Source organism: Mesoplodon mirus (genome assembly GCF_964341445.2).
Source record: "Mesoplodon mirus genome assembly, chromosome: X".
In the NCBI taxonomy this organism is placed as follows: domain Eukaryota; kingdom Metazoa; phylum Chordata; class Mammalia; order Artiodactyla; family Ziphiidae; genus Mesoplodon; species Mesoplodon mirus.
Window position 1 is genome coordinate 115,930,137 of NC_138981.1, and position 13,483 is coordinate 115,943,619.

The window sequence follows — 13,483 nt, forward strand, 5'->3', positions numbered from 1 at the left end:
TTTCTTTAATTTCAGCAATGTTTTATAGCTTTCTGTGTACAAGTCTTTTGCCTTCTTGGTTCAGTTTATTCCTAAGTATTTTATTCTTTCTGATGATGTTGTAAATGGAATTGTTTTCCTGATTTCCTTTCTGGACTGTCCATTGTTAGTGTATGGAAACACAATAGACTTTTGTGCTTTGGTTTTGTATCCCACAACTTGGTGAACTCAGTTATTTGTTATAATTGTTTTGTGGGGGAATCGTTAGGGGCCTCTGCTTTTATTATTATTATTATTATTTATTTATTTATTTATGGCTGTGTTAGGTCTTCATTTCTGTGCGAGGGCTTTCTCCAGTTGTGGCAAGCGGGGACCACTCTTCATTGCGGTGCGTGGGCCTCTCACTATTGCGGCCTCTCTTGTTGCGGAGCATAGGCTCCAGACGCGCAGGCTCAGTAGTTGTGGCTCACGGGCCTAGTTGCTCCGTGGCATGTGGGATCCTCCCAGACCAGGGCTCGAACCTGTGTCCCCTGCATTGGCAGGCAGATTCTCAAACACTGCACCACCAGGGAAGCCCGGGGCCTCTGCTTTTTAACTGTCTTCATATACTATACCTTCAGGAGAGATTTCTTTGACCCAAGTGATCTGCAGCCTTTACCCATCCAAAAAGTAGCTTAGAAATACCCACCTAGATATATACCCACCTATCCATCTCTACTTATAGTTCCAGCATTCCATTTGTGAAACTCCTACGCAGCAAGATATTTTCTCTATTTACTTTTTTCTGTTAAAAAAAAAGATTGTGTTCACCTGCACTTTTTCAATGGCCTAATGGCAGTCTCACTGGCACTATTTCTTTCAGATCACTCATCCTGCTAGAACACGCAGCTGCCCACCACACTGGCCAATGTGTTACAAATCAGAAACACTTAAATGAATATCAACAGAGGGCTGCCTGAATAAACTATAGTGAATCCATTCCACAGACTACACTGAAGACACTGCAAACAATGTGATGGATTTCTGTGCACTAATGTGCAAAGATGGCCATATATATTAATGAATGAGAAAGCAAGTTTGGAAGACAATGTACATAAAATAATACCATTTTTGTTATACTGGAAAAATATTTTTATGTTGAAATATCTGGATAGATACCAAGATATAAAAAAGGCCCCTCTAGAGAGTAGAATTGGAGGGGGTGGGGTTCAGCTTGTACTTTTCACTCTATGTTCACTACACGTTTGATGTTTTTCAGAGCTACTAAAAGTTTTATGTCATGCTAAACATAGCCCATGAATATACATATATTCAGTGCAAACCAAAAAATATAGCCAGCTAAATGTCAGAGGGGACCTTTGATGTTTTTCTCTGTAGCTCATATAGCCTTAACTTGTTAAAAATCTCATTAACTGAGATATTTGTTGCACTGGGATGCAGAGGATTCAGAAAGCGATTGTGAAAAGCACACAGTGCCCACTGAGAAACAAATTTGTGAAGCTTTCAAACTAGGATGCAACTGCGACTCAAAGTCAAATAAGTGACTTTGAGCCATATGGAAGTAAATAGAGCACAGACCTACCTCCAAATTGTCAAAGCCTCTGCCGTGTCGTTCCGTTGGTAAAAGGGAGGGTGGCAATTCGTGGACGCTCCAGTGAGAGATGTCAGCTAACAGCTCCGCAGCAGCCTCGCGTCGCAAACTTCACTGAGACTCAGCCACCTCTGCGGGGCTCCAACTCCTCGAGCTCTGCTGGCAGAGAAGCTGCAGGGAGATTCCGGCACCTGGAAGCCGGGGCTCTGCTGAGGGGATAATGCTGCTCAAAAGCCGTCTCTGGCAAACTGCTATCCTGAGCGAACACACGGCGCATGGACTCCCGGGCAGTAGGTGCCCGGGGCGGAGCGCAGAGGTCAGGAAGCGGCCGCGGGGCTTCGGGGCCGCGTGAGACTGGCCTGTGCCTGCCCTTCCCTGCCTGCGTCTCCCCGACCCCGCCATCAAATGGACTCGGAAACACTGTGACTTGTCTCTGGGAGTTGCTTGAGGGTTAAAGGACGTGGATGCCTCTCAGGCCCTGAACCCAGTGGTTGGCACAGAGGAGCGCTCAGCACCCACGGAATCAATGCAACCAGAGCACGGACGCCACCCTCCCCAGCAAACCTCAATTTAACAGATGCCCACCAAGAAAATGACGTCTTCTCAGTGTCCCCCGAGTCATCCCCTCGGTGCCAGACTCTGGGGCAGGTTTCTAGGACACAAAGGTGAGCAAGTTAAACACTGCGCCTGCCCTCCAGCGGGGACAGATATATGATTCCTCCACTTGGCTTCAAATACGCGCGCGTTTGTGAACTAAAATCAGGGTCACCCTCAGATCAGGCCGATGCACCGTAGGGGAAATCTGGAAAGGCATCTGCTGCAGGAGCAGCTGGGGAAATGCAGGGCCGGGAAGCGTCCCCGTGGGCCTTCTCTGCCCCCGTCTTCCCCACTTGAGACCGATGGAGAGTTGGGGTTTGGGTGGTGCCGGCCCAGCTCTCGGGGACTAGGGACGCCCCAAACCCCCTGCACACAAGACAGAGCCCCCTCTGCCGCCCAGACCAGGGGTGCTGTGGGGGGACAAGGGGACTGAGAGGTACCTGGTGGGAGCCCTGGCTGCCCGGGGCACTCCCCCTCCGTGGGGTCCCCCTCCTCCAGAAGACGGGCACTGCCCTGGTCAGAGGCCTGAGCGTGGTCACCGCAGCCTGGGCGCATGCACCACACGAGATGATGCACGAGGCTGATGCCGCTGCCTCGCAGATGCCCTGTGGTCACAGCGACCTCTCAGGGCCTGAGCCTCCTGCTGTCTGTCCTCAGCCTCGGTGCCCCCAAGGGACCCTGCTGCCACCCTAGGAGGTGACACGGGCCCCATGCTCCAGTCTGTGGGTTCATCACATGCAAGGCCCACCCCTGTGGCCGTCCAGCCAATGAGGGTGCAGCTGGTGGGCTCCTGTGGCTGCTCTCTGGAGCTATCCAGATGCGGGAGCAGCCTGTGCAAAACTTCTGAGGCCAGAGTGTGCCTGATGTGTTCAAGGAAAAGCCAAGTGCTTGGAGCAGAGTAAGTGAGAGAGAGAACAGTAGGAAATGTGATCAGAAAGAGAATAAGGATGCAGGCTTCTACTATACCTGAGATCTGAAGTCCCTGGAGGGTTTGGATCCTTAGAGAGGATTCTGTCTTCTGTTTTGGAAAGATGCCTGTGGCTGCTTGACTGTGAACAGGTTATAATGGGCTGAAGAGTGAAGCAGGAAGGCCAATTAGAAAGGTACTGCTCCATGCCTGGGCACTTGGCGGAAACTGTGTGCCCTTCCTGCCCTGCAGAGGGAAACGGCAGAAGAGCTGCAAAGAGGATCATCTGATGGAGGAGATGGAGAACCAGGTGAGAGCAGTGTTCGGACAACAAGGGGAGGTCTATAGGGAGTGGGTGACATGGGTGTGGAGTGCAGGGGGCTAGAAATGTCTGCTGGGCTTAGGTGATCACCAGTGGCTGTGGGATGGATTTGGGCAGCAACAAGTCACAGGGGGAGAATAGAGAGTGTGGTCTGTCCTTTCAGCAAGTGTCAGCATGAAAAAAAAAGAGAGAGATGGGGAAGAATGAAGGCAAGGTTTTTCCTTAACATACTAGTCATGGTTGAGCCTTTAGAGTGTGTGCTCTGTGCTGGTACTGTGCTGAGCACTTGATGTGCAGCAACTGATTTCATCCGCAAAGTTTTTCATGGTAGGTGTTATTATTATTATCCCCACTTTATAGATGAGGGTCCCGAGGCTAAAGGAAGTGGAACAACTTGCCTGAGGGTGCCAGCCAGGGGGAAATGGGATGTGGGCCTGAGCAGTCTGGCTCCATCATTGGTGCCCATGAGCACAGGGTCATGCTCAGCGGCCAGAGCCTGGAGACATCCATCCTTCTACTCCTTCCCCCTTCATTCCAAGAGAGTGGTAAAGACCCCGGGGAGAGGGGTTGGTTGACAGATCAGGAGGAGGTCTGGGGTGTGTGCTAGCATCTTTCCCTGGCTTTCTGATCCTTGTAAGCTGTGAGCTGGTGTATTTGCTTCTTGCTCCAACTTTAGGGGCAGTGGTTTTCCTTTAACATCTGATGTATCTGAAAAGAGTTGTTGATTTTCAATTCATCTTTTTTCTTGTTATGAGGATGAGAGTCATGACTTCCAAGCTCCTTACTTGCTGGGGAGGAAACCTGGTTTTATTTTTATGTCGGAGAATGCTCTAGTTTTTAGGAGATATATGCTAAAAAATTTAGGAATGAGGTGTCATGAGGTTACAAAATGTCTTTGAAAAGGTTCAGCATTTTGGGGAGGAAGAGATTTTCCTCTACCCTTCTAGCTTTTTCTGGCTGGCCTAAGAATTAAACTTTTTAAAATTTTAATTTTATTGGAATATAGTTGACTCACAATGTTGTGTTAGTTTCAGAAGTAATAAGACTTAAATTGACATGAGACTGATTAACAGGAGAAAATCACACAAAAGTTTAATAATGTGTATACATGGGAGAGACCCCAGGAGAACTGAGTAACTCCCCCAAATGGACAAAACCTTCATCTTAAATACCAGCTTCAGCTAAAGATAGAAAAGGATGTTGGGGGTAGGGGTTTGGAACGTAAAAGGGGAGGAAGGCATTTCACATGAAGATGGAAAAGCAAGTGTTTTGTAAACAAATGTTTGCTGGGCCCTGCAGAGACAATGGGACACGGGGTGGACTGTGATCTCTAAGAGTTGCCCCCCCCCAGAGCCAGCCCATATTCTTACAGATGTCTCTGGTGATAGTTCTATTCTGAGAACAAGCCCTGTATCTAAATTCTTTAGGTGGTTAGGGGGAAATCAGAGTTTCTTCTTGAGTCTTTTGGGTGTAAGAGACGCTTTGGAGTGGCAAATTTTGCTCTCCTATGTGCACGGTGTTCATGGCAAGAATGTTAATGATAGTTGAGTTTAGATGGTGAATATTTGGGTGTTCATGGTGCTATTCTTTCAATTTCTCTGTATATTTAAAATTTTACATATCATTTTGAATTTAAAAATCAAAAGGAAAATAGGAATCTAATCATGTGAAGGAGCATGGAAGTGACTATTTCCCTAAGGGAAATTGTCAGCCTGGTGAGGTTTGACATCCTTAACTGACAAGGTGAAAGAAACCAGAGGCACACAACATGGGGATTCTAACTCTGCCAGAAATGATCTGGGCCCCCAAGTTGTTATGATCTAACGGCTGGGAGGAACAGGAAGTGGACTTAATATTGGGTGGAATTATAGATTAGTTTCAAATACCCTGGTTTGTGTAGGGGCCTTAAGTTTTGCACTTGGTTTTCTTGGACCCCATCTAGAATGACCCCAGGCATCTGGCAGAAGCAAATGAAAATCCTCTCTGGAGTAAGCTGCTAGCATTCTAGGTCTCAAATTATTCTTACAAATATATTTTAAACACAGTGGACAGCAGGAGTGCAAAAACACGTAGGCACAGATAGAAACAAGTCTCTGTGAATGCAAACCAGCAGAAACGGAGTCACTTTGCCCAGTTTGACAGGCACTTGCCAATAGGTTTTGTTTTAGTCTGTTCAGGCTGCTCTAACAGAATATCATAAACTGGGTGTCTTATAAACAACAGAAATTTATTTTTCATAGTTCTGGAGGTTGGGAAGCCCAAGATCAAGATGCTGACAGATTCAGTGTCTGGTGAACGCTCACTTCCTGATTCTTACACAGAGGTCTTCTTGCAGTGTCCTCACCTGGCAGAAGAGAACTCTGGTCTCTTCAGCTCCTTATATGGGCACTAATCCCATTCATGAGGGCTCTACCCTCATGACCCAATCGCATCCCAAAGGCCTCACCTCTAAATACCATCACACTGGGGGTTAGGATTTCAACATCTGAATTGGGAAGAGGGGGAACACAAACATTCAGTCCATAAGTTTGTTTTGTTTACTCTGTGAAGGTCTTTTTGCCACTAATATTTTATTTTCTCATTATCATATTCTGCTTCACAGCAAATAGTTTGCATAGTCAAAGAAGGAATTACTTTGATGATTAAAGGCTGTTTAAAAATGCAGATTTTAAGTAGGTAAACATCAGGTAGATCTGGGTGGGCCATATTCCAAGTCTGGCAAAATCCACTATTAGACAAATTGTAAAAAAGGCAGAGAAGAAAAGGACCTTAGGTAATAAACTTCTAATTGCATATTAATTACATGTTGATCATATGTAATATTTACTATGCCTGGAAAGCATCTCCAAACGATTTATTCTGTAATGACTGAATAATAGTGATTTGATTAGTGCTTTCATTTGCAACAGCATATCTCCAATACTAAATAAGATAAGCCTGTTCTAAAATTTTAAGGTATAAGTAATATTTTTAAAATATTATACTTGATTATACTTACCAAAGGAACATTATTTTTTTATAATTCTTTTTTGAATTTTAGAATTTTATTTTTTTATATAGCAGGTTCTCATTAGTCATCCATTTTATATGTATTAGCATGTACATGTCAATCCCAATCTCCCAATTCATCCCACCACCACCCCACCCCACCGCCCCTTTCCCCCCTCGGTGTCCATACGTTTGAGGAACGTTAATTTTTTCCCTTTGTGTTAAATATGGATTTAGTCTTTTACCTAAAAGGGAATTAATGTGATCAAAATTATTAACTCCCGGGACTTCCCTGGAGGTCCAGTGGTTAAGACTCCACAATTCCACTGCAGGGGGCGTGGGTTCTATCCACGGTCAGGGAACTATGATCCCTCATGCCACGCTGCAGAACAAAAAAAAAAAGATTAATTCCAGCCATCACTGTTGATTCATACCTAGTATCCGATCAGTCTCTGAAACTTTTGCTTCTGTCCTCCTTCTCATTGCACGGTTGCTGGAGTCAATGCGTTCAGGTGAATTTGGGGGAAGACCCGTAGGAGGCTTCACAAGAGCTACAGGAGGTCCTTTCTTCAGGCTGCCCTGAGTTCCAGAACCTCTGGGTCTGCATAATGGCTCATGGCTGGTAATTGTGTGTGAGGATGATTCCAGGGCAAGGTACACTTACGTCCTTGTACAGTTGACTTATAATTTGCACCTGACTATACTCAACTGGCAGAAAAACATGGACACAGTGGGTTAATACTTCCACATATTTGGGGGGGAATTCAACCCATAGCACCCTGTTTTAATTTATATTGGGCTGTATTAACTATTTTATGTGAGATTGAAGGTCCAAGGGCTTCCATTTTGTAAAACCAGTTGTGCCAAAGACTTTATCTTTCATTGAATCAGAGCATATTTTTGGGTAATGGGCATTTGACTATGGGGGAATTTATGCAAGGCAACCGTTCTGATGGTTAGGGTGAGGCATATTTCTGTCCTTTATTTTGTGTTTGATAACTCTCTCCTAAAAGTATAATTGGTACCTTTTTAAGATTTAGTGAAGATCTCCAGGTATAACTGTATTCGTTTCCTAAGTCTGATGCTGATTAAGGCTATGAAGCTTTGCCTATTGGTGCATATCAACAGATGCTAAAGTTAATTCAGAACCTCTCTTGTAGAAGTACAAAAGCCAGTTAGCATAATTTAATCTTTTGTTGCATAAATTCTTTTAGTAAATTTTGGATTTCCAATTGGGTAAAACTATGAACCTCTATTTTAGTTTTTTGTCCCCCTCACCAGCCAGTGTTTTGCTTTTTGAGTAGTTACTGGATACTTCCAGGGTCCTCTCTGTTCTGCTTAACCCCAAATTTGGTTTAGATGTCAAGACAGGTTATGCCTTACATGCATTAAAGCACTAGTAACAAGATTACTACTCACATATTGAGGCTTTCTTGGGAGACCAGGGCAGCCTCCCCAAGTAGGTCTGAAAATGGCTTGAGTGAACAGGGAAAGGAAATTGACTTTGGGGCTTTATTGTGCTTAGGAGATGGAGCTGGGGTGAGGGATTTTGCTTCCACTGGGTGGGACTGGCATGGTTTGAACTTCTGGCTTCCATCAAAGGAGGGAGTATATGTACCACATCTCCTTTAAAATGATGTGGTCCACATATACAATGGAATATTATTCAGCCATTAAAAAGAATGCAATAATGCCATCTGCAGCAATATGGATGGACCTAGAGATTGTCACACTGAGTGAAGTAAGTCAGACAGAGAAAGACAAATATCCTATGATATCACTTATATGTGGAATCTAAAAAAAATGGTACAAATGAACTTACTTACAAAACAGAAACAGACTCATAGACTTAGAGAACTGAACTTATGGTTACCAGGGGGAAAGGGTTGGGGGAGGGATAGGCTGGGAGTTTGGGATGTACACACTGCTATATTTAAAATAGATAACCAACAAGGATCTGCTGTATAGCACAGGAAACTCTGCTCAACATTATGTTTCTAAGTGGGAAAAGAATTTGAAAAAGAATAGATACATGTAAAGAAAAAGTTGTAATAAGAGGGAGAAATTGGCAAATGTATTCCACAATGAATGCATAATCCATGTACACAAAATGCTAAATAAAAACTAAGAAAAAACAGAGACATATAAACAAAGGAGGGAGTGCTCAGGCTCTCTTATCAGCTTGCCCACATGTAGGGGAGAAGGGGAAGGGGTAGTAGTAGGGCTTAAAATCTCTCAGCAAACATTAAAACCGAAGTAAAACACGTTACTACAGACGTTTCCTTGACAAACTCTGGGGTAGGAGCAATTATGACCTTCACTTTACAGATGAAGAAATGTGGCTTAGATAAATCATATTCTCACAGTGATGGGATTTGAACACACATTTATTTTATGTCAGTCAGTGCTTGTGTCTTTAACTGATATAAGGTAAAGTGGGGAACATTTGCACTAACAACAAGTTGATTTCTAAAGCAAGTGAGCAGAGTGTTCTTATTATGTCTGGATTCCTGTAAATTAATGAAAAATGTTGCACCAGTTATGTGCAGTATACAATTACCCTTTAAATTTCAGGATGTTACTGCTGGTATATGAATCCTTATTCCAGTTGACATGAAGTTCACCTTTACATCAGTGCCTCGTACTGCATTAATGAAAATGTTCTGGCCTGAGGACACACATGTCCCTCTCTGCCACCAGCAATGCTGTAGACAGAGGCTGTAGGTTGGTGTGTCTGTAGGCTATGGAACTTCACAGTCTTGTGCCTGACTTGGGGCAATGACTCCCTGAGCACCATTAGTATCACCAGCAGCAGTGCTTCCAGCCTAGATGCCCAGACTGGCACCCATCTGGGTCACAGGCAGACCTCGGGATCCCCAGCCCCAGGGAGAACTGGAATTGAGCTCATGCATGGCTGCAAGACTAGTTGTCCTAGCTCTCTGGGAATATGGCACATGCCGAGTTATTCCAGCAATGCTTCTCAACAGCAGATGCTAGCAGAACTTTCAGGGATACAAATGGAATGTTCTCTCCTGAGAGAATACAAGTAATTGCATAGCCAAGGACCTGACCATCAGCGTGATGTGGAGACCAGCTCAAGACTCGGGAGCCCCAGCCCTTCTGATACTGCGAGGAGCATGAGCTTTGCCTCACTCCAAGACCTCTTCTTTGGAAATGGGCTGGAGAGGAGGGGAACAGTGTCACTGGGGAGGTGAACTTTGAAGGGATTGAACATACAGTAGATCCAACCAAGACTGAGCCAAATCAAAGAGATTGGCTGAGATGACCACAGTGATGAATGCTAAGGTCATCTGAGCACTCCCTGCATGCTAGACACTGTTCTGAGCACTTTAGTAGTATCATCTCATTCAATCCTCACAAACTCTTAAGGAAGGAAGTGTTGTTGTCCTCTCCCTTTTACAGAGGGGGAACTTGTGGATCAGAGAGTTTAAGGGACTTGCCTGAGATCCCACAGAACCGGAATTGGAAATTAAACAGCCTGTCTCCTGAGCTTGTACTCCTAACACTTCTGTGTGCAGCATCATTTTCCTAATGTGGACAAATGGTAGTCACATAACTATGACCCAGCAGGGCTGGAGTTTATCAAGTCAATTCATTTTGTGATGGCAGATAAACATGCTACGTGAGCTAGATGTGTCTGAGTGTTCTATCCCAGGAGTTGTTCTGATAAGCCACATTTCTCACAGCAGTAACAATTGGTCTGGAAGAGAGAGCAAAAAAGGGGAGAAAAATTCTTTTGCCCCTTCTCCCACTACCTTTCTCTAAGTCCCAGGACCTGATTCATGAGGCACCAAGAGAAGTCATGGTGACGCACAATGGCTCTGAACACTGTGGCCACGTGCAATGGCAAGATCTGACAGTGGCTGCCTCCACCTGAGTTACTCCATGTTCAGGGCTGAATACACTGAATTACAGGTGCTGGAAGGCAGGGCAGACATTACCTATGTTTGGGTACCACCTGTGTATCTGTTGCCTGGACACTCAGCTCTCTTCTCTCAGGCTTTTCCTTGACTTGAGCAAAATCTCTCCATTAAAACTTCTCCCATGGGAGGAATTACAAAAAGTGTCCTAACAGTGTTCATTGCATTTCAACAGGTCCACTGGGTAATGTCAGCGACTGTGGCCTCAAGATCCCAGTGATTACCCAGTGAAAGCTGCAAGGCAATTCAGTCCCAGGTAGGATTCTCTACACTTCCTTGATCTCTGGATCCAGCCTTGGCAATGACTCTCAAATTACTGCTTTTTGTTAAATACCAATTCACATAAATGGAATGTTTAATTGTAGAAAATATGGTTGTGAGTGGTCAGACTTCTCAGGCCATATTACCTTGTGAGTGTCTGATACAGAACAAGTATATAGTTAACATTAAAGTGCGTGACCCATGTGGATATTGTCTAGAAGTAGGACATGGATTTTTACAGGATGTTTTTACTAACAGTAAGGACAGGGCTTTGTGTTTCTTACAGTGCTGCTGTTTAAGGAACTAAAATGACTGTTATGATGAAATGTGCCTTGTCCCCATATTGGCTGTCCTACTCAGTCTCACATAACAACTGAGGAAATTGAGACACATCTGTGGAAGAGCGATCCAGGTCACACACACCCTTCCTAGAGTGCAGGGAAGGCTCAGTCATCCAGGTTTCTTCTCACCCATGTAGAACCATGTAAAGGCACTAAGATACTGTTTTCAGTGTTCAAAACAAATAGAAGGATGGGAATTGTTTCCTTGTCTTCCACAAGGATCAAGAGGAGGCAAACTGAAGGGGTGGAAGGCGGGGACTCTGAAGCCAAACAAATTGGGTTTACACCCTGGTTCTGCCACGCACTAGCTATATGACCTTGGGCCAATTACATGCCTTTCCCGTACCCCAATGCCCTGCTCTGGGTAAATGGGCATGATAGTGGCACTCACCAAACCTGTTAAGACATGAAATGAGCCGGCTGAAGAGACTCAATGTGGAAACAGCCATGATAGTGAGCTGTTTCAAGATATGAAAATCTACATTATAGATTTAGCAATTAAAACAGGAATAAAAATTTGTCCATGGAACAGAACAGAGATTCTCGACATAGACTCATGTATATGACAGGATGAAGGAAATGATAAGGTTGACATTTCAAATCAGACTATACCCCAAAGCAAGGTCTTATGACCACTGCTGGAAACAAGTGTGTGTGGTGGGGAGGTGGCCGGGGGGTGGGGCAGGAGGCCCCAGGGTCCACTGGGTTAAGTGGGTTTCCTCATCTCTTTCAGGCCACCTTGGTCGTGCTCTCTTCCTGAAGCTGCCTATGGCGTCAGCCAGTCATGGATAAAGGAGCCTCTGAAGTCAGTCCCAGGATGCCCCACCCATCATCAGAAGGATGGCAGATGAATACCTAAAACCCTCCCTGGCCTCCAAAAACATAATGAGTTTTTTATTCGGTAGGCAACTGGGGAGGCACAGAAATGACGTGGATTTGTCCAAATGGCTATGGATGCTGACACGATCTGCACCAGGATGGAGTTGGCCATTGCCAAAAAGTCGTATAACCTACCTGCTTATGCCTATCTGTAATTTTGGAAAATGAAAAAAAAAATGTAGAGGACTTCCCTGGTGGCACAGTGGTTGAGAATCCGCCTGCCAATGCAAGGGACACGGGTTCGAGCCCTGGTCCAGGAAGATACCACATACTGTGGAGCAGCTAAGCCCGTGCACCACAACTACTGAGCCTGAGCTCTAGAGCCCGCGAAGCACAACTGCTGAGCCCGCGTGCCACAACTACTGAAGCCCGTGCACCTAGAGCCCGTGCTCAACAATAAGAGAAGCCACCGCAATGAGAAGCCCACGCACCGCAGCGAAGAGTAGACCCCGCTCGCCGCAACTAGAGAAAGCCCGCGTGGAGCAACGAAGATCCAACACAGCCATAAATAAATAAATAAATAATTGCAGAATAACAAACTCCTCCCTTGTTTCACCTGTTAAAATAAAAGGTGCCTGTCACTCCTTTTCATTTGATATGTTGTTATGTCGATACAGTTTTCCTGGGTTACACTGGAGAGGGGATTCTATTCATCCTAACAGCCTATGCCGGGGCTCTCAGACACAGCGGAGATGGTGAGATCACACTGCATGTCAGATTTCTTCCATCTTTAATCTGAAAAAAAAATGGAATAGTTATGTAGTTCTAGGTCACTCAAGGAAGACATCCACTGCAAAGCAAGTACACTGCTTCTCTGCTGGCCCTGAAACTGCCCTCTCCGCCCCCAAGAGACACTCTACTGCTGGGAGGCATGGCCACAAAGAGGCCAGGCCCAGGAAACTTTCCCCACTGCCCACTGGCAGGGGCTCCTGCCTCCAGAAGCTCCCCACACAGCAAGCATCCCTTTCTCAGAGGCAGCAGGTGGAATCCCTTCCCCCACCTAGAATGCCAAGGTGGCCCGGCCTGGGGAAGCTCCTTCCATTTCCCCAGGCAGCAACTCCAAAAGCCTGTGGTAAACCAAGCAAACCAAAACAGCACCGCAGAGGCTTGGAAATTCATGCTGTCCTCCCAAGCAGAGCCCACGGCAGGAGGCCAGGGCCTGCTCGCCAAACCTCAACAGGGGGACTGCAAGCTAGAGCAGCGGTCCCCAACCTTCTTGGCACCAGGTTTCCATGGAAGACAATTTTCCCACGGACGGGGGAGTGGGGGTGGTCCAGGCGTTAATGGGAGCGACGGGGAGCCGCAGACAAACCTTCGCTCGCTCGCCCGCCCCTCACCTCCTGCTGTGCGGCCAGGTTCCTAACAGGCCTCCGACCAGGATCGGTCCTCAGCCCGGGGTTTGGGGACCCCTGTGCTACAGTACCCAGCTGCAACAGAACCCAGTGTCTCCTGACACCGCACCAAAATGTCCAGGACACAATGGAAGGTCATCCTTCATACAAAGAACCAGGAGAAGAACCAGGCGCAAAGAGGAAAGTAGCTTGTCACAAGCCACGGAGCCAGTGGGCAGAGGGCAGAGCCAAGATTCGAACCCCTTTGATCCAAGCTGACACTGGCTATTGCAGCAGTGACCTGCCTCCCTGTGGAAACAGGCCCTCTTCACTGTTCCCTCTGTGC

At 45.9% G+C, this 13,483-nt stretch overlaps 1 protein-coding gene across 7 annotated transcripts in view; it reads left to right on the top strand.

Moving 5' to 3' along the window:
- Nucleotides 1–12,402, top strand: part of ZNF75D (zinc finger protein 75D) — a 35,927-nt gene extending 23,525 nt beyond the window's left edge. For 6 of the 7 annotated variants that reach the window (XM_082610630.1, XM_082610624.1, XM_082610627.1 and 3 more), the window contains 3 exons: nt 842–3,384; nt 10,501–10,581; nt 11,661–12,402. The gene's annotated coding sequence lies outside the window, so the exon portion shown is untranslated. The remainder of the gene's footprint in view (nt 1–841; nt 3,385–10,500; nt 10,582–11,660) is intronic. The other variant, XM_082610628.1, reaches the window with a different exon arrangement.
- Nucleotides 12,403–13,483: the final 1,081 nt, after the last annotated feature.